Source organism: Platalea leucorodia (assembly GCF_965183815.1).
Source record: "Platalea leucorodia genome assembly, chromosome: 9".
NCBI lineage: Eukaryota > Metazoa > Chordata > Aves > Pelecaniformes > Threskiornithidae > Platalea > Platalea leucorodia.
The window spans coordinates 8,679,349-8,706,173 of NC_138831.1; the positions used below are offsets into that span (position 1 = coordinate 8,679,349).

Consider the following 26,825-nt stretch of genomic DNA (forward strand, 5'->3'; position numbering starts at 1 on the left):
AAAAGAACGGCCTTTGCAGCTCCCTCCTCCTTTCCAAAACCATTACTGAACGCCTGTCCCCTTGGCCCAGCCCTCGCACCCCTGCCCCAGAGCAAGTGGGAGGCGAAATTCCTGGCTCAGCAGCTCACCCGGAGACGATGCTTCTCCCGGGTGCCCCTAATGCGAACCAGGCTGACTCCTGACTCCAGGTCCCGCTCCCCTTCCCTGCCTCGCAGGCTGCCGCCCGTCCTGCCCTACACGCCAGGTGCCTCTGTGGAAAATTAGTTAACACATTTTATTTAGCAACTAGTTGCTTGTCTTCTTTTTCTTTATTTAAATGCATCTGCCAAGACATCTGCCAAAGAGTGCAGGTGCCCACCCCAGCTCGCTCCAGGACACCCTCGGGGTCAGACGACGAGACAACCTTCCACAAGCCTGTGCCACCGTGCTCTGCGCCATTTACAACCAGTTTGTAAAAATAACGGATCTTGCCACTTTTACAGCTTGTGCTGTTCATTCTTTATTAAATACACCTCTCCTTGGAAAAACCATTTACTCTAACAGTAACACCATGCATTTATTACTGGCACAGACAGCAGCCCATAATGTTGACAAATGCTATAATGATTGGTAAAACACTTACTGGTCTAGCAGGCTTTGGGCTTAATTTCTAACACGCTGACAGCACACGGTGATAAATATTATATTTATTTGCACTTGAGCAGTAACAGCACACACAAGTGGCCCATCCATGCCCAGGTAATGTCAGCTGTAGCTCGAGGATACTCTAGATCGACACACCACCTTCCAATTTCTTACATCTTTGTCTGGGCCAGGTTTCAAAGGCAGCAGTGGAAATTCACAGCATCGCTTTCCCACGCACTACGTGCGGCAAACCCCAGGAGCGCAGACGGTGGAGAATTCGAGCGAGTTACAACACATTTTTTTCTATGAACACAATGATTCACCCAAACCAGGACTGCTCAGGGGAGTATGCTGCTTTTGAGGAGGAAAGTTCCTTATTTTAAGGGAAGAATTTCTGGTAAACAGCAGGACGGAGAGAGGCGTGCTCGCTCCTCTGGCACACGAGGGGAAAGGATCCATCTCTGCAGAGCCCAGCTGAAATCGGGAGCTGGAGCCCGGGTGCCCGGTCCTGCAGGTGAACACCCTCAGCAGGGCTCAGCAGCCACTCCGTAACCAGCCGCTATCCTGCCCTTTCCCCTTTTGGTCCAAACATTTCAGGCTTGGCATAATCCTGACATGGAACAGGGGCTTTCCTGAGCTCTGAAAAAGACCTCTCTAGATTAAGCAACCAAAAAAAAAAAAAAGTAATTTCTTATTTTGCTGTTGCCTGTAATCTAATCACCACAGTAGTACATTCAAACTCATCCTTCTGGCTTTATCAGGACCACAGCCTACATGCGCCCGGTGAAATTATCCCTTCTCAGGGGCAAATACACACTCTTCCCCGCAGCAGAACATGGGAAGGGGAGGAGAGCCGTGCCATAGGAGATCCGTCCCTGCGGCCAACCGGGTTACTCCTTCTTCTGATGGGACAGGAGGGTTACTGCTCAGCAAGCCAAGGGGAAAACCCACCCGGATTTACATTTTATGGATGCCCACACAGGTAGTTACACAAAAAGCTATTTCAGATGAAGGTCCACAACTGGGTAAACCCATAACATTGCTGTACAGTAAGGAAAAACAGATTTTCTCACGCAACATTGGCTTACAACAGAGAACTGTCTTTACAAGGGTAATTCATAACAGGTCTGCATTTCAACAGCAAGCAGCGAACAAATGATTCTGCCATTTTTCCCACAACATTTTAGTAGTATGATAAATAAGTTCAAAGTATTTTCTAGGCTTTCTCAAGCTGCTTTCCACTATCTCTGAGCGTGCACCCCAGGAAGTTAGCGTGTGTATATATATATATAATCATAGAATATCTCAAGTTGGAGGGGACCCATAAGGATCATATATAGTTAACACTTGTCAATGTCTGCTTTCACATTTACAGCTAACTCGGATTGAACAGCATCCATCGCAAGCCATGGCAAGACTGAGAACCCAAGGCCTGGGAATTTGGCTACAGTCTTGAGCATCTCTGCCAAAAAGGACCAGGATACTGTTACAGATGACGAGAAGAACAGGGTGCACAGGGAAAGGCAGGCAGCCACTTCTTCATCTCCTCTCTACTTTTTCCTGGGTCAGTCTTGCAGTTCAGAGAAGCAGAAAATAACAGTAGTAACCAAACACTATGAAAAGCCAGAGCCCGAGAGAAGCAGAACTATGTTTCCCTGAAACGAGTGGTATTAGTTTTCTGACAGCTTAAATATTGTATTCTGCTTACTGACTGTCAGTAAATGTACAAATAGTTGGCAGCTTGGCTTATGACCAGGACCCAAAGGAATGTTGACTGTAGCAATTTAATGGCCTGTTCCTATCAGCAGCAGCAGCAACATTTAAAATACTTCTCATTGCTAGTGAATTTATCTTAAAAAAAAAAAAAAAAAAAACTGAACAGCAGAAGAGATGCTAGTTTTACATTTTTCACCCTGCTGAGGCCTCAATATTAGACCATTATTCATTCCACACACCCCCAGCCACTTCTCCAAAGCTTTGAATTTTGCTTCGTTCCAACTGCTAGGATTGCAAACACGGTGATGAAAATAGACATCTTCTGGCTTTTTAACAAAAAAAAAAATCCCTTGCTGCCTAACAAAGGCTTTATCCAGTATTTAAGCGGTGATGAGTCAGAGATGCTGCTACACTGGAGACACTAAGACTGGACATTCTTCTTAAAGTTTCCAAATTTCTTGGTGCCAGAACAGAAAACACACAGACAGAGAAAAGCCTTAAGAGAGACCTATGTTTTGAACACTTATAGGGCTTGCAATACTCCAGAATCTCATTTAGCAGCCTTGTATCACACAGCATGTTTTTCCTGTAAAAAATACTGCAGCTCCCATCCAAGAGGTGGTGGCTTTGTGCCTCGCGTGTTCACACCGTCCCCCTTGCCCAACCCCTCATAAGTGGAGCAGCACAAGGACGAACTCAAGCTCACGGAGCCGTGCCGAAACCTCTGCAGTGCCCGCAGCCAGAGAGACGTGCTGGCACAGTCGGGCTGCTCAGCGCCGTGTTTCGCCATCAGCAGCCGCACAGGCGAGATGCGAGATCAGGCTCTCTCCCTGGATGACCTCTATCCTGAAAATTTTCACCAATAACACTGATAAAGTGGATGATTTTTAAATGACATCTCCATCCTGTCCAAGCATGGTCAGTTAGACAACACCGAAGACCTTTTACCAGCACTTGCTTTGCTCCAGCACCCTGATGCACCTCTACCAGCCAAGCACTCCAAGCACCAGTTGCATCTACGCAAGGAGAGCGTCCCAACGAAACTGCACACTCCAGCTACATGAAGCAGGACCTGGTGAAATATTTCGTTTAGCATAGTTTCCTCCATCTCAACCTGCTTACCATGAATTTCTGAAACTTAGCCTTAAAGACTGCACTAGACAGACTAAGATATGCTGTTCACTGCAAAGAAATAAATCTACGGAAAGACCACAGTTAGTTAAACTAATCAAGAGATCGCACAGGGTGAACTGAGTGTGGGAAATGCATTAAAAAGGAAATGGTACCAAAATAAATTCAGGATGCCCGTCTAGGAATGTAAACTGGTGCTTTCTGTGCAATTATATAGGAGACAAATCATAGCTCTGGCTAAAAATGTAAACATCTCTATAAGCAATAGGGGAGGAAAAGTAGGGTATCAAAACTAAAAGGCTCTCAACGCCATTAAATGTAATCACTAAGCAACTATTAGCCAGCCTGAAAAGAAGATGAAAGGATAATGGAGGGAGATATGGGCTGGCGATTACAGTGGAAGTGAAGTAAGTGAAATAGTCCGTATTTATTTGGTTTTATTAAACTTCCACAGTTATTAATAGCCAGGTTGTACTGAGGGGTAGGGGAAAAAAAACACCAACCAAAGTGCTGGAATTAGCCTCTGGTTCCCCAGATAGTCCTTCCCCACAGTCCCAGAGACAAGGACATTGACTCATGGCCACCCCAGCTCCAGACCACGGGATGGCACCTCAGGGCGTGCAAATCACACAACTGACTTTTGCTTATGCTAACGTGGTCCTTTTGGACCAGCTTATAAAAGGAGCAATAGCATCAGAAGAATTTCATAGCAGCGGCAAGAATGAAAACAAAACTTGCTTTTCATAGGTCTAGATTTTAAGGACGCAGCCATCTCCGTGAGCACAGCTCAAAGAAGCCAGCCGCTACCGTTATCATCATTTCATAGACAGGGGAGCTGAAGCATGGAGAAGTGGAACGACTCCCTGAGACCATCCTGGAGGCCAACGCCTGGAGTCCCCTCCCACAGACCACCCTGTTTTCCCCCACAACCAAAGGATTCCTCAGGATTTTATACAACTGCTTCCCAGCCTCACACACTTACAAACGTGATGTCAACAGTCCACTGACTTCCAAGAAAAATATGCGAGATACCCTATCTATCTTGCTGCCTCTGGGAAAACCGAAATAATGCTTCTTTTTGAAGCACCACCTCACTGTATTTAAGAATTAGCACTACACAGCTGCATCCAAGATGAGATGTGCAGGACAGTTACATGCTACAAAGCACTACTAGCTACTCGCCGCAGAAAGTGGAGCATCTGTTGATGCTACAGTACTCCTTTTAAATCTGCCTACTAAAAACCCAGTGGTCTATCTGAGTCAACACCAATACTCTTCCCAACAACACGAACATCTCCAGAATTCACAGATAATGTGTCAGCCGACACTATTCTATCTGTAAAGCCCAGTAGGGTTCATTTTTAAGATGTTATAAGAGAACCTGCTTAGGGAGCAAGGTGACTACGCGAGAAATATGCATTTCAGAACATCTACCTTTCCTTACAAAAATAATCTATATTACATTTCAAAAAAACCTCCCTGTTTGAAACGTTTGGCGAAGGACCCAGAAGAGATGTTTCCAGGAGCACTTCCTTAAGACCACATTGGAGGGCTGCTTGGACTGATGCCTCAAAACACTAGTGCAATTTCCATCAGCGCTTCTGGACCAGTTGGAGGTGGCTCAGCAGAGGTTCCCCTCTGTCCCTGCCATGCTAGAAATCCCAGTACAAAGTGGGATTAGTATTAGGATAAAAATACGTATCAAAAGACAAAGACGGAGCTCTCCAGGACAAGGCTTGTCATAGTTGCTACATGCTGGTTACTGCCTAGGATGACAAAAACACAAATCCTCGACTACCTTCACAAAATCATACCGCTGTTCTCTATTTCCTCTTTCAGATAGCTATACAGAGGAGCCATCAAATAAATAAACCAAAGAAAACGCTGGTGCTATTTGTAACTCTTTTCTGACATTTGCTATTCTGAGCTGAATAACAAGAGACAGCTATAAAAAAAACAGAGTAATATCTGGATAAACAAATGTATACTAGATAAAAATGCTAGGAAGACAGGAACTAAGGTTACACTGCCAGCGTGGCATACGCTCTGACGGCTCGCTGTCAGCCCAGAACTCGGGAATCATATGCATGTTTTCTGCAGTAGCATTAGCAAAAGCATAGAGTCATTCAGCTATTACCCTGTAAAGGATATTGCTTTCCCAAGAAAATCTCTGTTGCTTGTCCAGGGCACAACAAACAAACATGGATAATGAAGACATCTGCAGATGATGGTGAAAGACACAGCTAAAACTTGGGGGAAGAATAAAATTGGATTTTTATCACTCAACAATTTGAACTCTGCTACAGACCTTTTATTAATGGCACAGAAATGGATTTTGTCTGTATGCACCATATTCTTAGACAGAACACGTTAAAGCTTTAAGCAGAAATAAAATGACCCGGTAATGCCGTGACTGCATGGCTTCATAAAGCAATGGTAACAGGGCAACCCGGCACCGGAGCCACTTCGCATCACAGCGACCCAGCGCCCACCGCGTACCCACACGCAGACACGCATCGCTTCGGACAGCCGCAACTCAGATCCAGAGATTTCTCCTCTCTGCCCTCCCAGCATCAGTCTCCTTCATTAATGCCTAGTGCCTCTTCTTAGCAGGCCTGACCAGTAACTAGAAAACATTTTCATTTTCCTGCTGGAGTACTTATCATGCCAGTTAGAAAAAGATATTTTATTTTATTGTCAGGTTAAAGGGGAAAGAAAAAAAAAGAAAAATCAGAAAGAAAAAAAAAAGGTAGATCCCCAGTGAAGCACTCCAAAAAATGAACCTAGTTATTCTGTTACATTTGGCAGTTGTTAGAATTCACAACAGCACATATGGTAATAAACACATTTACTTTAAAACCAGCCAGAAATAGGTTTAAGTAATAAGTCCTGACTCAGAATTCACAAGTCATTTGCAAGCAAAAGGACCAGACCTTAATTCTGGTACACGGCAACCTTCAGATTCCACCGAAAGTCACAATTTTAGAATTAATCTCGGAAGTAAGGGAACTTGCTACTGTTTCGGCCAGGCAGGAAACAGAGTAGGAGCTTAACTGCTAAATAAATGATTCTTTGCAACAATTAGAAATGAAATTAAGTCTTTCTGGAATCCCACTGCAGCCCTGGCAACACACCCCAGGCTCTGCTGCCAGCTGAACTGCACACAGCAAGCCAGATTTATCAAAGTAAAACCTGATCGGGTACTGAATTAGGAGTATATTCCAAATAACCGAGAGCTTTTTTCAGCCTTCATATGAACATTACAGTCATATGCATTTTGCAGCCATCAGTTTTGGCACGACTAATTCCATTTTCTTTCTTATTGGGGGTCTTTTTCTTGGAGCAGCAGTCAGTGGAAATAAAGAATGACCTCCTGTCACAAGATCAGAGACGTATTTGCACATAAACAGCTGAAGAGAACTGGACTCAACAGTCTGCAGATGCCCATGATATAATAAGAACAAATAAAAAGCTTATGACACTGTAACTCTGCACCACCAAAAACATAAATCCTGCTGGAATCATTGGAGTCAGATGGCCTTTGAAATTGCTCACAGGTTCTAAATTTCCTGGCAATGGACTGCAGAGCTAGTATTAAAACACAAAAACCTTCTGCCAAACAAATACTGAGGCAATAAATAGCGATAGCAAAGCAGAGACAGATAGACCTTTGAATCCACTGGTCAAGAAAATTGGTATCTCGAAGACAGGGCACAGATCTGTTTACTGGACCTGATCAAGCCACTGCAGCAGATATCTAGTACTGGAGGCACCCTGCAGCACCCTTCTCCCCCCGTCCCCGCATCCTCCGCCGGGCAGCACCGCTCCGCCTGGGAACGGGGAGCAGGAGGAGGCAGAAACCGCAGGAAGAGGGCTCTGATGCAGCACACAGCAACGCCACCATAAAAAAAAAAAGCCAAAAAACTGGGGGGATGTTTAATCACTGGTAACAGTCAAGTTAAGGACAACTCTGCTGACCTGGCTTTATGCAGAGGGAGCCAGGCTCCCTGGGCCTCGGCAGCGTTTGCCATTTGCTTCGTCCCCGCTGTGCCGAGCGCAGGTGAGTGCCCAGCGGAGAGCGGCAGAGCCCCCGGGGTGCAAAGGGGACAGGCAGGGATGGGCAGACACCAGCCCTGCTGCCAGCCCTGCCAGCAGCCCCTGCGCAAGCAAACACCTCGCTGAAGACCCCATATCCGAGCCTCTACATTCAGTGGAGAAGATTGAGACGTGCTGAGTCCCATCAACACTGAGGTGGAGGGAGAAGGGGGGCAGGAATCAAGTCATTGCTGAAAAAAAAAAAACCACTTACAGTAAATCCCCATGTAAACAACTAACTCTGGGCACTTTTTTTTTTTTTCATCTATTTCTATATCTAAGCACCTCATCTCTAAAAACCATGACTAAGTTCTCACTCCCTCATCCAACTATATGCACCCTCTCAACACTTTTAATAGAAAAGTGATATAGATTGGATCAAACACAGCACTTCCATTAAGCCACAATATACCAAGTATCACTCCACGAGCCTTTAGTATTCATGGGCAGGTGCTTTCCATGAACTACAGCTACACCATCATTTAGCCAGCAATTACTTTCAAAACAGGCTGCAGCACAAATAAATCTGTGATTAAGTAAGTGCTAATACAAAGAAAAGATAACCCTTAGTAAGAATCCAATGACTAACACAGAAGCACAATTAGAAAAATATTTTCTTAAGCACATTCTCAGTAATCCTACAAAATGCGTGCAGTATCCCTAAACTGAAGGATGAATCAGGCCGCAGGTTTACAACACTTCCCAACATTACTCAGCTGTAAGATGGGGGATTCATTTTACAATCAGAACTGGATGGAATTCAAAGCAAGGGGTTATTAAAACCTGAAACCCTCTAAGTTTTTCTCCTCTAAAGAAAGTGAGCAAGTATGTGCTTTCTTTTTTGTTGAATGCATTTAACAAAAAAATTCAGTCTTTTTTTTTTTTTTTAAAATATGTAATATTCCTCACCACTGGCACTTTTCCTTAGAAACAAAGCATTAAATACACAGTCCTGAATTATTTCAGTTTGGTGGTTTTTTGCCACAAGGCGGGGGGGCACTTCTTACTGTGAAATCTTTTCTGCGGACACATCACAGTCTCTGAGCGCCCGATCCTCTCCCCTCTCCCCAGCGATGCCAAGCTAGCTTTGGTGAACACACACAGAGGCGGCAACCCAGAAGCGCTCATTAAATCACCCCGTTAATTCACAAGGTGACACCAAGCCAGGAGCAGAACAATGACTCAATATGGCGCCGCGGTCAGAGAAATTAAAGACATTTTACACATCCAGGTCTAATCTTCTATCAGTATTTATAAGTAACAGATTTATATGGATTTATAGCCTCGAGGGATCCCGAGATGATCTATTCCCATCTCCCAGCGTAACACGGGCCACATCGTATCAATCAGTTCCTCCCTGGTTTCTGCTTTAACTAGAGCATTTCCCTGTACATCAATCCTTGATTTAACACCTTCCATGACAGGGAACCCACTGGGTAACACTTGATAAATTGCTTCAGTGGTTAATTATCCACCCTGTTAAAAAAAAGTGTATTCTATTTCCTGACAATGTATTACTTGTAAAATTACAACGGAGCTTTAATAAAATGGCCTTTTTTAATCTGTAGCTATTGAAGAATGGACTAATAAGAACATAATCTCCCTTTTTTTATATATTTGAACAAAAAGGACATAAAAGAAGGTACTACCATACAGAAAAGATGAGGAAGAGATGTTTAAAAAGACATCCCAGAAGAGATAGCGACATGTCCCAGATCACTCGCCCAGATATACCAGTTGGCTGTGAAAGAAAACTATTTTAATATACTGTATCAAAGTCACTTCAGTTCAGCAATTAACAAAAATACTAAATCCATGGACAACGAACCCTGGGCGCAAGAATTAAGACCCCTGCAATGCTCTTGGCCTTTTACAAAACAGCCTCCAGTCAGGATAACAACACACAGACAACAAGCATGCTCCTCCTCATAAGGAATGGGTCCTTTCTGCCAGGGCAAGACTACCCTGGATGGAGATCTTTATCAGCTCGGAGAACTTTCACATCCATCTTCATGTCTAAGCAAACCCCTAGAGAACTGGGTTATCGGTGCTTTCTTCCGCATGTACTTGCTCACGCTGATCGACGTAAGCAGGCCCATGGCACAACCTGAGGTGCATCAGAGAGCGGTTAAAGCTCTCCAGTAATGGTAGGGTAATTACCTCCAGGTCCCTTGGCTGAAAAACTCATTTGCTGGGAGATACACATTCACAAAAACCATCTATTGCAACTGTGCAGCTGGGAAAGTTGTGCTTAAACAAGCTCATGTTATATATAAAAAAACCCCTCCTTTGCAGAAGGCCTTATCCAACGGCACTCAGACCACTGAAAGAGTTCTGCTTTACCATTAATAGATGAGCTGGGCTGCCCAGGCCCATCTTACCTGGGTGAAGTGGGGATGAATTTTGCCAAGCTCACAGTCTCATGATCCATATCAAATCAAGTTGAACTAATGAGGCAACATTCACTGCGATAGAAGCAAGTAGAGTATCTCTCTGTTTCAGCTTCTCTTACAAAGCATCTCAGCGAACAAAGAGTTACAAGTTCATTTTTCTGCATATGTCAAATATTTGAAGACATAAAACAAGCCACACATCTATAAGCTGCTTCTGACACATATAAAAAAAAACACATCATACTTAACCTTGGCAAATAAAAATGATTGGGTCTGAGCCAGCATTTTTAAGACTTTCAGGATCAAACTCTTTAGTGCACTGCCTAAGTCATTTATAATAATTATTAAAAAAAAAAAAAAAAGAGGAGGAGAGAAAAAGAGAAGGAAAAAAGCCTTTACTATTTTAAACAATTCTTTACCGATTGCCATGCAACAGCCCACATCCCTGCTGCAACCTTTCCTTCTCAATAATGGGTACAAGCTTCAGTCTAGGCTTATTTTAAAAAAGGCTGAGGTCTCAGACACCACGTCTGTCACCGGCGTAAGCCAAATTCCTCAGGAGGTTGAGAGGAGCCTGCAGGAGGTGAGGTGTCCGACCTCCAGAGGTGACCGCACGCCACCTTGCAGCACTTCAGTGCTGGTTTGCACCTGCAGTTCACCCACTCCCTGTCGCGGGCCACTCGAAGAAGCAAGTCCTGGCCAAGAAGCAGCAACATCCAAGACACACAGCACCACCACGGTGCTCCCGGGACCTCGGGGTTCACAGCAAGCAACATACCAACCTACAACTTGGAGCCCATGCCAGAAACGATGCCTTTCGTGATTCCCGAGGCACAGTTTGGGAACTAACAGCATTGATTTGGGCCATACGGTTTGAAAGCCCTCAGATGGTTGGAGATGACCTGGAAATTTGGGCTATTCCAAACCAAAAACCCACAGCACACTTTTTGCAAAGGAGAGGAAAGACTTAAGCAGTGAAGACACTTAAGCAGCTCGTTGGTACAGGCTGATGGACAGGATTAACAAATAAATAAAAGAAGGTAAGGGGGGGGACCGTAAGTGTTTCAGGGCTGATAAGCCTAAACAGCAGCAGTAGTTGAAATTAAGCAAAGAATCCCCTTTCCTTCACCATCTTCTCCCATTCACAGTCCAAACTACTGTCAATTAATGTATTTAAATGTATTTACTAAGACTGGCTTTGTGAGACTGTTCGCATCTTGCAGAATCTGCTCCACCTGACTGCATGCCACCTTGGCTTTCGGCACCATTCCCCACTGATACCACGCTCCTAATCACACAATATTTGGGCAAAGACAGGCCGTGTCCCCAAAAACAGATACACAAACTTCTCCCCTGTCACTCTGGACATCAGCCAGAAGAAGCACTGGTGAAAGCAGAGAGTTCTACTCAGAGCCACCTTTCCTACCCAGCTTCACATCATTTGACAAAATGGACAATAACCTATCTTTGGGAGGAGAGAAAATAAAAAGATTTCTTTATTTTTCTAGGAATGACTTATACATAGAAAAATCCTAATGGAGCAAAAGGAGTTACAGTTCAGAGGTGGCTCAGAGCTTCCCTACAGTTTTAAAGATACAAGTATCCTGTTAGTTAATAAAAGTCCCTCTGAGAAGCAAGTTGGCCTCTCTAAAAACCTTTTTCTTCAAAGCTTGGTATTGTTTTTAAACCCTAAAAAAGAATCCAGGCACGATGAATGCTCTCTCAACCCAGAATCCCTCTGATTATTATCAAAGCAATTGCTTAATATAAAGTCATTGCAACTGTAAAATGCCAAGTGTGCAATTAATATGCTGATATCAAAAACTGAGTAATATAGCTGGTGAACATCCCAAACCTTCTGCCAACTTATGGTGCGAATACGAAAAAAAAAACCAACCCCAAAGTTTGCTACACAGCTTTAAGCTGTCAACAGATTTTATCCTAAATAGTTTTTAAACCAAACCAAACAAAACGCATAGCCAGCTGCGCTCGACTCCAGGTTTACTGGCAGCCAATTAATGTTTTACTAATTCCAGAAAGAACGAACTCCTTCCTGATTGCTGTTAGGTTACAAGGCTGTAAAACACTCTGCATTGCTCCAAAGCAGGCAGCCCTCCCAGGCCCCAGGCAGGGATGCTGCAGCAGGCAAGGAGGAGGATGCTGAGGAGCTCGGCACTTCCACCAACACTGCTCCGGGAGCGCCGAGCATCCATTGGAAAGGTCGAGTCTATTGATTGTGCGCACAGGGGTGTGAAGAAGACCAGAAACCCTGAGCTCACTCTTATGCCTGTTGGAAGTTAGTCCACAGAAAGCAAGCGGGGTAAAAGGTTAATGAAATACAAGCTGAGGAAATAAAACAAGGACGCAGATGACTGTGCCACAAGGCCCTGGGGCCGGCTATGCTGGCTGGAGCCCTTTCCCCAGATAAAGGGCTGAAGAGATGTTACTGGAGTTATAAGAGCAGAGTGACATACGGTTGCTTCTGCCTCCCATGTAAGGGCTTAAACAGGCCCTTGCAGGCACCACCACCTAATTCCCGTGCAGGAACAGAGCCCCTGCTCTGCTCCCTTCTGCCTTCCATCCAGGAAGGTGCTGGAGCGTTTGCAAGGAAGGAAACAGATACAGAAATTTGGCAACGAAAGCTTATGTGACATAAGGTCATGCAGCGAGTACCCGAATTGGGTCTTCCTTGAAAGCAGCAGCGAAGCCACTGGTGTGGCGAGAGCAGAGGCCTCGGAGAGGGGGAGCCCCGAGCACTGTGGTACCCCCTGGCTGGGCTGCGTTTGTCCACGAGCCAGACACCGAGTCCTGGCTGAAAACCTTAATCCAATGTCTGAGCTTCAAAACAGACTTCTCGCGGCCATAAAAAAGCAAACTTAAACTGATGGGATACTCCAAGTTTGCACTTTCATTTGGTACCCCACATACAGGCATCTTCATTGTCAGATCCATTACCACGCTTTATTTTGTGGCAGGCGATACACTGTTTAGGCTGAAATGAAAATTAATAGTGTGAGGTTTTGCAGGTGTGGGTATTTTTTTCTTAAAAGGACAACTAATTTTTCTTGTGCACAAACTTTCCTGTGCCGCATTTATGCCATCGCTATGGATTTCTGTAAAGGAACAGTATTTACAAAAGAAGAGATTGACACCCTTTGGGTTTCATTTACAATGATTAGAACTGTAAAATGAGCTTTTCTAATCCAGGGGTTCGAATAAGCCCCTAGCTTGATTTCATTGAATACAGATTCCAGATCTAAAAAAAAGCCTCTTTGTAGTGTTACCTAATCAAGAGTATCCTAAAATACATGAAGAAATAGAAGGGGAAAAAAAGAAACAAAAAACCCACCAAAAAACCCTCCCCAAACGCCAAAACCATGCATTGGAGAATTTCATTATTTCACTAGTTTACTTACATAAACACTAATTTCACGAATTCACTCACATAAACAATCAAGGATCTTCCCACCATAGCGTGAGAACCATTTAAGGACATAAATTCAAGTATATCTATGCAGTATATAAACTGCTGTTGGACCAGTCGCACACGTTGGGTAGAAAAACGATCTGATATTTGGAATCACTTTTACAACTGGTGCGCTAAGGCGACAGACTTAGGAAAATATGAATGCAATGCAAGACTAAACCAAACAAAAAACCTCACATAATTCACAGCAAATACTCTGCCTGCACTTCACCAGGTGAATGAAATTAGCAACCTGACAATTAGCAAAAGGAATAAATCCCCATAAAAAGCAAGCAGAAAGGAATTTTCAAGTGCATGAATACAAAAGTTTGGCTTCATACTTGCTGTTGTTACCAACGCAATATGTTTTCCCATTTCTCTATGGCATATGAAACTCAACTCAGTATGAAAACAAATCACTGAAAGTCTTGGCAGATTAGTAAATGTCAGATCAAATTAGACCTTCTCCTAGACTATGCAGAGGCTGTACAAATTTATCAGTCTCATAGATTCTTTGCTCTCTTGACATGAATAGGTCAGAACAGCCCAGAAACAAAAGGCAGCGAGATCAGAAGACTAAAAATGTGCAACTTTGGAAGGCTGTTTATTGTCGGACTTTGTTTTAGCATTAAACTCATTCACAGAGAAATAGTTTTGGAGATGGAAAATGCCACAGGAGATAGCAAGCAGCAAGAGAAAGCAGCTTCATCTTCTCAAAGGCTCTCCCAGGAAGACACCACGGGGCCGACTCTAAGAGGAGCCGGGCAGCCCACGTCGCGGGGGGCCTGAAACCTCCGCTGTGGTGTGCAACATAGCGGGGAGGTTTCAGATTGCTTGCAGAAACTAGAGAGATTACTGAGCATTGTACAACGGGGACGCATCCCTCGAGCTTTGCTGTCAGAAGATCCTACACAGAGAATGTAAAGCCATTGGACTCCGGCAACGTTACTTCAAGGGAGAGAGGGAGAGAGGGAGAGGGGGAGAGGGGGAGAGGGGGAGAAGATCTGTGTACGAAGGACATAACTAGGATGGACGAAGGAGACAACCCAAAGTTTCCCCTGAACCGTGCCAGCTCTCCCATCATCAGTCAAGCATGAAGAGCAACCTGGGAGAGCTGCATCAATGCTGCGGCAGCAGCAGAGGAACAACCGAGCACCCTGACCACAGCCCAGGGATCCCCGCAGGGAAACCAGTCCCAGCTCCGGTGCTTTTGTCACCTCTGGACTATCACAAAGATGCTGCTGGGAAAGTGTGTAGGGCACAGGCGGCAAACAACAGCAGTCGGTATTTCTAGGATGGGGTAACGCCTTTGTAACTCAGCAGCACACCTGGCTGTAAGGTTTGGACATGAAAACACATCAGCCCTTTCTGTCTGACGGAGAAAAACAACTTTCCTGCCGCATTCCTGCCTGAGGCGAGGGGCAGGCAGGGCAGCAGCAGCACTAACACAGGCTCAGCATCCCCCCCCCTCCCCCCCCGCACCCTCCAGCTCCAGCGCCTGTGGCAAAGTTTCCAACATCTGCAACTACTTCAGAAGAACTTACAGCTCTGGCTCTCTCGCTCACATCGCTGCACCCGCTAGGCACGCCCTCTCCTCTCCCCAGAGCTGGGTGCTTTTGCTCACATTGCCCCCGGTCCCACAGCATCGCAGAGGACGCTGCCCCAACAAGCTCATCTTGCAAACATGTTCTATGCATTTAGGAGCACTCTTCTGCAGCTTCTGTCAGGGCTATAAATGCCGACCTTCTCCTTTCCCATCAGTCACCAGGGAATCATTTGCATTGCCCAACAAGATGATTGGGGGTGGGGGGACTCCAACATTTATCACCAGCCCTTCAAAGCGAAGAATAAAATCTACCCAACCACCCCCACCACGGCCCCTTGATGATCTCCAGCACATGCAGGTGTAGGCAATAAGAGAGAACAAGTTAAGGCTGAGTTCAATAAGGTATGTAAGCCTATGCTTAGCTCTAGGAACCACAGGTCCTCCCAATTTTATGAGCCCCACCCAGTGCCCATGGACAGGCTGGTACCTACCTCTGCTCCTGCACCACGCCACGAGCAACAGGCAGCTTTGAATTTATGAATTCACTGAACGCGCGTCCAGAGCGAGCCTCACTGGGACGATCTGTGCCGGGAGAGCCCTTCAAATACGGACTTCCTCCATTTACATCACGTTGTATCAGAAGTTAATGACTCTCAATTACATAAAGTGCTTTTTAAAATCACGGTACAATTAGTTCCAAAAAACACGGAAGTATCTGACAACTTGAATTCTCATTAAGAAGATACAATTATAAACAAGAACCTAGTTATTTGCAACAGATACCAGAGCACATACTGTTTATAAAAACAATTGTTAGGTTTCTGTAAGGCAGGATCATCTTGTGCCTTTTATTTAAGGAACACAATGGTAAAGAGCCCAGAACCATTACAGCACGGAAAGCAACCCTGCTTGGAGGGTTCCTTTGCCTTTTCAAAGGGAAATCAGGAGCACAATAATGTTTTATTGTTATTCTTTCAAAATACACAAGTGAACAATATATCGCTTAAAAACAATCTCTTGTAAACAACTTTAATAGTAAAAGCAAACAATACCTTAAGAAATAAGAGGAATTTTTATCCAGAAAGATCGAGTTATTATTTTGGCTTGTTGCTATGAAATAGAATAAGCTATTTATTAGAGCTCAAATCATTTAGGAACTATAACCACAATGATCTATAAGTAAATATCATGGCAAGGAAACAGAACTGTAACATAAATATTTAGGATTTCAATGCAGTAAAGAACACACACAACTTCTTAGCTACACAGGGAGAGGCTTATAGCACCGCCCTTTCCGGCAGCACCTAACAACAGCCAAGGTAAGAAGTTTACTATTTTCAGAGAAGGAAGAAATTGAAGAGGATTTTTTTTTTTTTTTAAGAAAAAAAAAAAATCACCCAACAGCTTGCCTTGGTAAGAAAAGCTTGTAAACTTAATTTCCAAAAACGTAAGCTGGAGCCAAAGCTGACACTGGCAGCGAGCGCGTGCCGCAAGGCGGGTTGACTGATGGGCAACCCTGCCCTGCCAGCCAGCAGACTGGGAACTCAATTAGAAACAAACCAAATCAACCCGAGCTCTCAAGATGGCTCCGAAGGATGGGCTCGGGAGAGGGAGCGAACAAAGAGCCACCGCAGCAAGTGCGGCGGCCGCCCGGGGGGCGCACCTTGAGAAACTCCCTTCACACTCGTTCACTCTTACTCAAGCCTCTTCCTTGCATCTTAGGGAGAAGAAAAAACCTGTCCTGGGATTCAGCGACGCCGTGCAAGCCCGCGCTCAGCAGTCCTTACCTGCCTCCTTCTCTCCCTCCCTCCCTCCGTTTTGGGATCCCCAGCCAGAGACACACAAACTGCTGGCAGAGGGTGCGATCGCAGGCGCTCCTCTGCTTCGTACCTGGGCGCAGGACACTGAGCATGCTCACAGTTCCTCCCCGGCCAGGTTCCAGGGGGGAAAAAAAAGCTTCCCTGAAAGTAGATTAGAGGTGTCCCAGCAGTGGATGAGCTTTATCCTGGATCCGTTTCAAAGCATTTCAACTCAAAAGGGGATAAAGCAGTGAGCAAAGCGCACACAGACGTAGCTTGTTTTAGCAACTGATTCTAAATCAACCCGTACAAACAAAAAGTCCTTTAGAGCACAACACAGGAGATCTGGGTCCCATTTCAGGTGCTGGCAAGACACATCTGCATTGCTGTGCCTCAGTTTCCTCATCTATAAGGAGCAGCTGTGAAGGACTGGTTTATTCCTTCTTTTGCTTGCCTTGCCTGTAGCACCTTTGGATAATGTACAGCCTTTTACAAGGCATTTTTACAATACCTAAGACAACAGGGCCTTGACCTCTATTATAGCTGCTAAATAGTATCACGTTGCTTGCATCACTGTAAACTCAGAACTTAGGCAAATAAGGAACAGCTCCCAAGTGACTGTCAAAAAAAGTCTCCTCCAGTATCCAAACAGTGCCAGCAATATAACTAAAGCCGCTGGGAGCAGAGACGTGAAATCTTATAGATCGGAAAGGGAAATGGGCAGAAGGATGAAAACGGCAGGCTGCTTTCCCGCAGCTGGAAGCACACATTTGGTTCAGGGACTTCTGCTTCCCTGGAGTCAAAGGTTGCCAGAAATCTTGCACCAGAATCCGATCCAATTTCCATATAGCTTCCTTATGCTGCCTGCACTCCGGCACAAAAACCCACACTTGGCCGAACGGCTGCCACTCTCCCAGTCAGAGGGCTCGCTCTGCCCATTTCACAGCAGGATCCCCACAACACGTCCATGTCGCACCTCAGGTGAAAATCCTAAATCAGCCAACATCTTATAAATGTACTATTTATGCAAGACACCAGTGCCAATCTAGCCAGACGGCTGGGACGGGGACCAAGGCTCCCACAGGTGCCTGCGCGGCGGCTGGCATCCCCACCGGCCGGCTGGGGCAGAGCTGGCACGCTGACTTGCACGCCCAGCTACAGAAATATCCGCTTTTAGCATATCTGCCTTGTAAATGATGCCATTTCCCCAGGTCTTCCCAATCTGCAAATATGCCCTTTTAATTGAGTTGGAACTCAGGGGGGTGTAGAAGCAGCCCAGTCCCACTGAAGGCAGACAACTGAAGACCAGTGTTACCAGTATGCCGACCTCAGGGGCCCAGGCAGAAGCCATCAGCCCAAGCACAGGTAACACAGGTGTGATCCTGCCCTCTCCTTTCTTCAGGTCTCCCCTGGTGCTCACAAGAGCTGTGATATCAGGCTGGTTCGTTTTACTTTGAAATTTAGCACAAGTTAAACTACCTGCAGAGGCAGCGGCAGGTTGGCCTGGAGGCTGATGGAGCTGAGCAGCGGAGGTGAGGGTTAGCCCTGAGCAGCAGCCACGCACCTCTCCCAGGGGCCAGGGTCACTGTCACCATGGGGCACTGCTGGGCAACGATGCTGGGGATGGAGGATCTGGTGGTACCAGGCAGCCTCACGCTTCACCATGGAGCACGGAGAGGTCAATGTCCAGCTCACAAAAACCATGAAACTTAAAGACGTTCAACTGAAATCAGATCTTTCCTTACAAAGGGCCAGCAAAGTAGCCTGAGAGGACATGCCAGTCTCTACCAGAATGGCTTTGGTCTCCTGCTGGTCCATAGTAGATGGAAAGGATAACATGGGTTGTTCCCATTTTAAATTTTCAAGCCAGACAGGTACAATATATTCCAAGGAAGAAAGACTTCTGGTACAGTGAAAGGAACACACACAATAAATAAAATATCCAACATTGGGGAAGGGCCCTTCCGACTTTGCAATCTGTAAAAGAATCTTTATCAGAGTATAGCGATTCCCGTATACGGGACTGGAAATAGGTTACATTGGGAGAAAACTTTGGCCACGTCAAGGTTTTGGGTGTCTTTTTGGTTTCCTTCTGCTTGCTTGTTTTTTTTTGTCATCAGCAGTTTGATTCTTTTTCTAGAGTTTATAATCACAAGAGACCACCAACCTTTTCACAGTAAATCAGACCTTATCAGTCCCATTATGCCTGCTCCTAAGAACCCCCAGTCTACCCCATTCCCTATATTTCTTACTGAACAAAGGCATAAATCATCACCAACATGTCCCCACCATCCTGGATCCAGCCACATCTGCATCATTTGTCACCACCCCCCCATTACTTCACCTCCCAGCCTGCTGCTGCCCCCAAGGCAGCCCTGCAAAGTCTCCACGTGGGCAACCCAAGAGGACAGTCCATGCTGTGGTGACGGCGAGGCCACCCAGAGCTGGGCACATGTCACCTGAGGCAGGAAAACGAGGAACCTCCAGGTGCCCCCAACAGCAAAGGTGCACAGCGCATCTCTAGGTACCTGCATTTACAGCGCCGACATCAACAGCTTGGCAAAGAGCAAAATCCATGTTTCCCCAAAGAAGCTATTTGCAGTTCTCCAGGATTTTGCCTTTAAAAAGTCAATCATTGCAGTGAATAAAGTTTTATCAAGTGCGGCAGAAAATAAACTTCAAAATATAATCATATGCACTTGTACTAGGAGCTTTAAAAAAGCCGTGCTGTTCAGCACGCCAGACTGCTGCAACCTCCCCAGTCCCATAACGCTCGGTTCTGAGCAAATACAGCACTGAACTTCTCCTTAACGACTTCAATGCTGCCAAGACTGATGATTTTCACACATATCTGATGGTTTTCTAAAAAAACTCAGCTCCTGGAGCCACGCGATAAAGTAGAAATATGCACTTTTATTAAGTAAAAGACCATAAAAGATCATCATTTTTGCCCAGGTAACAAAATAAAATGTACCTTCACATTACAAAGCTGGAAAAATCCTAGAGCTAAAAGACCCTTCAACAGCTACCATTGCTTTAAATCTTGGGTGGGAGGGGGCACTAAATAAGCTAAATGATTTTTTTTTTTTTTTTTGAGCTCATCTCACAACTTACACGAACAATTAAGTTGTGGGTTTTCTTCCCCCCAGAAATTTATGCTGTGAGTAATTCTAAGCAGTGAATAAATTCAAGAAAATTATTAGCTCTCTGCCATTACTTCAATAATATGAAACAAGGTGACATGAACAGAATAAATTCCCAATTATTCTTTCAGTTCTTCCTGTCACTACAGAGCGTTCTTATTTAAAAATAATAAAATAAAAAATTAAACACAATCTGGAGAGCTGTAAATGCACAGACAAGAGGGTCTGTGTTCCACTGTAAGATCTTCTCCTCCAAAACCCTAATATTTCCAGTGGGCTTCCAGGCCCAATGCCCCAATTTGAGGTGAAACTCCCACTGAAAGCCAACACAGCATTGCCTGCTGGTTCCTGCCAACTCTGAGCTACCTCAGGAACTGAAACACTTCCAACATTAAGAAATAATAATATAAAATGAACCCCTGCACCCCTCTATCAGATGCATTTGGCTGCTATGCCCCCGGCGGGTCCCTCCAGCCCAGCTAGTGCTGGGGTAGTGCAGCCCCGACCCGGCAGCCTTGATGCTGAGGATGCAGCCCTGTGACCCGCTCTGATGGCCAGGGGCCATCCCCGTGGCACCGGGGACAACACAGAGGGTCCCCCAATCCCAGCCAGGATGGCTCTGGTGTGGGGATGGGGAGAGGTGGCATGGCCATGCTGCAGGGAAAGAGTTGAATCGAAGGTGAATCCCAGGCCAGCTCACACCACCGGCCGGTGCTGGGCCTGTATTCATAAGAGGTTTTTGTGGAAGTCAGAGGGGCCAGTTTTGGCCACAGCCCCCAGCAGACAGCAGCCTGAGCGGAGCCGCCACAAGGCAGCTCCGAGCTGTGCTGGGCACAGACCGCCGGCCAATGCTCATTTTATGTTCTCCCACCCATTTACTGGGCTGTCCCAGAGAAGGGCAGCTAAGTCCTTCCCACAGCTCAGGCTGAACTTGCACCCTCCACCCTGCTTCACCCAAGACCCCTGAGCCCCGGGGAAACGAGGCCAACAGGAACTCTTCCCTCCCCTGCAGCCAATTCACTTGATGGCTGTGAGCAGGAAAGGACCAAAGCTCCTCCATCATCTCCTGATCCACATTCGAGCCACCTCCAATGCTGCAGGAGAGTCTCGGAGAGGCGGTTTGGAAACCTCCTTTTCCTCACGGGGACAGGACCACCGAGCTGCCCGCTACGGGAGTTTGCCGCTCCTCCAGCAGCGGCCGGATTCTTCCCACAGCAGAAGGTGGCTCCAAGCGCTCCGTGTCCTCGCGTCAACTCTTCACCCTGTCTCATTAAGACCTTCCTCCCCGCTACCCCCTCCTTGCTGTTAACCTCTGCAAGCACTAATGGGCTCCTTTGCAAATCCAGTCCACGTTCGGTAGAGCTCAGCAGGCTTGAAACGCTAATATTCTCATGCATATACAGAAAAGTAAGTTTTATTCTAAATAGAAGTGGCAGCTTCTAATTTAAGACTATATAATTTGACTGCTAGGCACAACAAAAACTACCTATATCTCATGTATGCAAACAGTCTGTTATAATGTTGTCTCAATGTGCAATTTCAAATAAAGGCAACTGACTTCTGCGGAGAGTGCACGGGTTCCCTTTGCTGCTAACCCCTTCTGCTGGGGCTCACTCCCCAGCAGCCCAGTTGTATTTTTTTTTATGGACAAAATTCCACTCCCTCCACTAACACCATCATCCAGCCGCTGAGAGGAAGAATTGCATTAAATTATTTCATCCACAGTCAGACTGCCCATGAGGGCAGGGGCGAGGGAGCGGGTGGAAGGGAGGCAGCCAGGAACCAGAATCCCACGTGATCCTAAACACATACAGGGCTTCTCATCTGCTTTTTAAAAATGCTTAGTCTTCTTTATACACGTGTCCATGTATTTATATATGCATGTATATATATATATCCACGCATATACATGCACCCCTATAAAATGCAGATTTAAATCATGCACACTGTCACTGCAGTGAATAGTTAGTGTCTTGTGTGCGTGTCACCAGCGGACCCAGCAAAGCTCCGACAGCCCCGCACACTTGGTTGAGGCTGGTCAGCTCCCGCAAGCACCCAGAGGCACCGCTGCTCCGCTCCCCTGGCAGGATCGGGACCTGCTGCACCCCACGTTGCACCTTTTCCATGCTGAAATGCAGGAAATCAAAGCTTTCCACTTCCAGGCACTGGATCCCAGTCTGAACCAGGGCACAACCTCACTCCAGTGGGAAACGTCCCCACCTCACGGATCCAGAGCACAATGCACACAGCTTTATCCGCTTTATTTTTCAACCTGCTCAAATTGCTAGAATATGTTATACATGGACCCCAGATCCATCAGCCCACCCTCAGCAGCTGTTACATTCGCTGTGGTGTTTACAGCGGGTGTTACGGCTCCGTAAGAAGGTAAAACAATTGAGACTTCCAAAATTGGGGCTGCAGGGAGGTGAAGCAGAGCCCAACCCCTGCACCCAGCTGCAGCCGGGCTCGGATAATCTGCTGCGGATGCAGTGCCAACCCATGTGGTAAAAAGCTACATCGCAGCGTACAGCAGCTTAAGGAAATTTCAAGTGTTACCACAGTGTCATTAAAAAGCCATCAGCTTTCTGCGAGTCAAGCAGCAGAGGCTGAAATTCAGTGTTTAAAGGATGATTAAATATAAGTGACTTAAATTATACATTCCAGTTGCTGGAACTGACACCATTTAAAACAGACCATCTATTCCCCGTTTCCTCTGACACTGATTACTATCCACTAAAAGATGAGCATTTTCCTACAGGCACTCAAGTACCGAACTAGGGATTTATAAATTGGAGAAAATTAAAAGGTTTTGAATTACAAATAGAGTAAAAAAAGTACATTCCATGGGCCACCTGAGAACATTTAAAGAGTCAAAATGGACATTTTATACCTGACAGCCTGCCTAGTCTCTATCAAGGCTGCTGAGGCACAAGCAGCTTGGAGCTATTTTACAGTGGATTCACAATCAAACATTTGCTGAGCTGGTGGACAAACCAGGACGGACTCAGGACCTGTTGTTAATTCTCCCACACAGTGCTCTGTAAGCCAAAGCTCTATTAAGCTGACACAAACAAATCGCCTGTTTCTCCTTGATAAATATAAAGTGACTTGCAAGACGTTACCTTTCAGATTTCAAAGCCAAGGAGCCGTACGATTTCCTTGGCTAGCAATGACGGCACTTTACCGGGAGCAAGAAGGGGAAGCACGAGGGATGGCCCAAGCCATGAGAACTGGGAGACGCCCTTCTCCGTCCACCCAGAGCACCCACAGCCTCTCCCAGAGGCTGGGTTAGTCAGCCCCAATTCCCGATAGACCAGCAGCTCCTTGCAACTGGGGCCACGCTGTGGCCTTGCAGTCAGATACCCCAACCCAGAGCATCTCGTTATTTGCCTTTCCCTAGGACTGTAATTGCACTGGCGGTTTAAGCAGCAGACACCAAGCCTGTAAGCTTCAAAGCAAACCCTTTGAGATCATTTAGCCTCCTAAAATGGCTTGGGAGGAAGAGTTTTGTTCTTAATTTAGCCTACAGAATCAAGAGAAACCCATGAAGAGTCAGTGGGAATTTCCAGCTGAGAACAAGCTCTGACCCAGCACTTCTAAGCCACAGAGCTCAAAGCACTCCGCAAGAGTCACTGACTCCTCTCCTTTGGTAGGGAAACTGAGGCACAAGTCAGTCTCTCTTGGGCAGCCCTGGGGCAAGCTGGTTGTGACGGCCACCCCTTGCACCCAGCTGCCAGCCACCAAGGTCACGGTCCTTTGCTTACACCTTGCCATGTGCCATTTGGCAGAGATGTGCCGCATTTGAGCAACTTCTGCTCACCTTCGGGCTGAAACACCGAGCACCTGCAAGCTTCTTGGGCTTTAGCTGTCTCAAGAGAATTGATACAAAAAGGCATTAGGACTGGTTGCTTTAGTTATCTTGACATGCAAAGCTTTGATGCACCGCAAAACATTATCCCAGACCAAAAATAAACTTATCCAGTGATGGTGGAAGTGCTTCAACAGCCAGGGGTGATGGCTGGAGCCGTGGCAGAGGGAGCTAGGCCTGGATGTTACAACTTTATCCCCATTTTATGTACCAGAAAACTGAGGCATGGCAAAGAAAAGCAACTCGCTGCTGTGCTGAGACCATGAGAGCAAAAGCCCCTCAAAATCCTTCCTGCATTACGGTCTCGTGCAGGATGCCCGACACTCCACCCCAGTCACCAGTGCACGTGAAGGGGTTAACACCTGCCAGTATGACAGGGGATGATGGAATTGTGCGTGGGCACCTCAGTAACTTCAAAAAAGGTCCTTTTAACATGATTTGTCCCCCTTCCCTGATATTTGCAAGCCAGAAAAAGCAGTATTGATCTCACTGCCTGGCAGAAATAAGATAGAGACTAATTAAGCACAGAGATCTCAGGGAAGGAGTCTCCGAGGAATCTTTTCATTTGAACAAGGACCCTTACAAAATGCCAGGACAAAGAGAAAAAAAAAAGGAAGGGGGGGGGGGGGGGTGGAGAAAAGGAAAAAAAGCCTGGATCTTCACTGTCAGCTCACTTTTCCCTGCACTCACAGGAACACAGAGCATCGTAGACTCAAAACAGAAGAGGCTCCGAGATACTCGGAGGAGAGCTGTGGCTGCAAGCATAAGACAGAGGGAGAGGAGAGGCAACACAAACAGCAGCAAATACAAACAGTGACTCATGACACACAGCAAATAAACAGCACTGTAACAGTTTTTGCAATTATAATTCAAACCAAAATAAACAAGAGTGACAGTCCAGCACAACAAAAGGGAGGATGACAGTGATAGGAGGGGGGTGTGGGGGCTCCATCACATTCACATCTGTTCCTCTCATAACATCCCAAATCAGCGCTCCAGAAAGAAACAGAGAGGGAAGGAAAAATGTATGGGACAGCAGCAATTTCTTGTGATCTACATCTGTGCTTGAAGTTTTCATGACTGCACTGAGAGCAGAATTTATATCCCAAAGCCATGTAACAGCCTACAACACTGCTACTGGTTTTGACCCCCGGCCCCTGAAAGCAGCTCTAGCAACAGAAATAAAAAGTTCAGCTTGGTGGGTTAATGAGTAAAATAGGCCTTGTGTGGTGGGTGGATGGACAGAAGGCAACAGAGTGGGGGGAGAAATCACACCATCCATGAGAGGCACCCGTTTAACTGCTCTGCAAATCCTCCAGTGAAGCAGATTCACAATTGCTTTTGCTATTGCTTCATTGCCCTCTTAGTGAGAAACTCTCCCCCAGTCAGCACCTTGAGTATTTTTTTTTTCAGGCAGATAAAGGTATTTTCCCCCAGTGGGTACTAAAAGCTGATCATCATCTTTTTTACAGAAATCTTTCATGAGTCAGAAAATGTATTGCCTGCACTCAGGCTTATATTTCCAAATACAATTCCTTCAGCTTTTCCTCTCCGGCCTTATTTGCCGAGCCTCCCATCTGTGCGGTTCATCTCCAGACTTGCAAGCGTGACCGCTCTCCTCCCGCTTCGCACCGCCCAGCACCCCTCGGTGCAGCAGGAAGCAATTATCAGCCTTGTCTTACGCACAACGCTTCTGTAATGATGACTCAGAGAGAGATTTGACTCCTTTTCTCAAACCTCAGGATGCTGTTGACTTGTTTGAGCTGGCCATCCACAACAGCCCCCATCACCACGTACCACCCTGCAGCTGCTCCTCCTCTTGCATTGGGTCACTCAGCTCCTGCTCCCTCCAGAGCCACCACCGCACCCTCCTCTTCCCTATTCCTCATCATGTTGGTGCCCGATTGGTTTTGCTGTTCACCAAGATGATCTGAAATTCTGCTCACATCAGAAATGCTTGGTCACGTCAGCAGCCCCTCTCGTGTACTAACCGGTTATCCCATTAAAGAGAGAAGTTGGACAGATTTGCCTATTTTTTTTTTCTTTATAAGTCAGCTTTTCTTCTGGACCCCCATCCTCATCCTCCTCTCTGCTGTTCACAAATTGCTCTGGAACTTTTTTGAGGAATCAGGGTCAGATTCTCTGATCCCTCATTTTCTGGGTCTTCCCTTCTCCTCCCACTGAAGGTCTGGAGTGGGCTTTGCTCTGCTCCTCTTCCCTCCCCACCACATCCCAGGGGAACATCGACAGCAATCACCAATGGTTCAGAGCTTTCTGAGACCAGGTTTTCCTCAAGTTATCTAGAATAATTTCACCAAGCCCAGCTGACATGAGCAGTGGATAATCTCTTTTCTCTATTCACACTCCCTTACCTCCCCTATTTGAAAAAGTTACACGTCTGTGTAATTACCATCACAGTTTTGTGAGGACCGAAGCAGAGGAAGCACAGAGCACGTCCGCCTCTTGCGACCCCTCGTCTCTCCAGCCTTGCTTTGCTCCTCTATGGCCTTTTGCACACATTCCACTTCTTTTTGCAAGAACTTCTCCCAATTTGGAAGCCTTCAAATAAATAGTTTTTCCACTAGAGGGCACAAAGACAATTTCTCCTAAATGGAAACTGATGTTACAATGACTAATAAAATAATTACTAGCATCTCAAAGGTATCTCAGACTCCAAGAAATGAACACCTGATAAACTGAGATGTAGTTCCAACTCTCCAGGTACTACAACACCACAAAACATCTCTAACATGTAGAGATTGAAAACCTAGAAATCCAAAAGTGACACTACTCTAACAAGATCTCCTATACAACACTGAGCACTTTATCCAGCAATTTCCACACTGCCCACAACTTCTCGTTAGGCACAGACCACAGTATTAACACAGCACCGGAGACAGAAAATCCAGCCTAGTATTTTCTAAATTGAACTTATCCAAATTCAGCTTCAAGTCACTGAACGTTTTTATGCTTTTGTTTCCTAGATCAAAAGAAGTTCTCTACCAGCAAAGATCTGTTTGCGGATACTTTTAGATCATGATAAG

General features: G+C 45.9%; 1 protein-coding gene across 9 annotated transcripts in view; it reads right to left on the bottom strand.

The window, feature by feature from the left end:
* The window catches only part of MAGI1 (membrane associated guanylate kinase, WW and PDZ domain containing 1), a gene marked incomplete at its 5' end in the record, with an annotated part of 358,756 nt that overhangs the window by 282,012 nt on the left and 49,919 nt on the right, over positions 1-26,825 (bottom strand). The window lies entirely within an intron of this gene.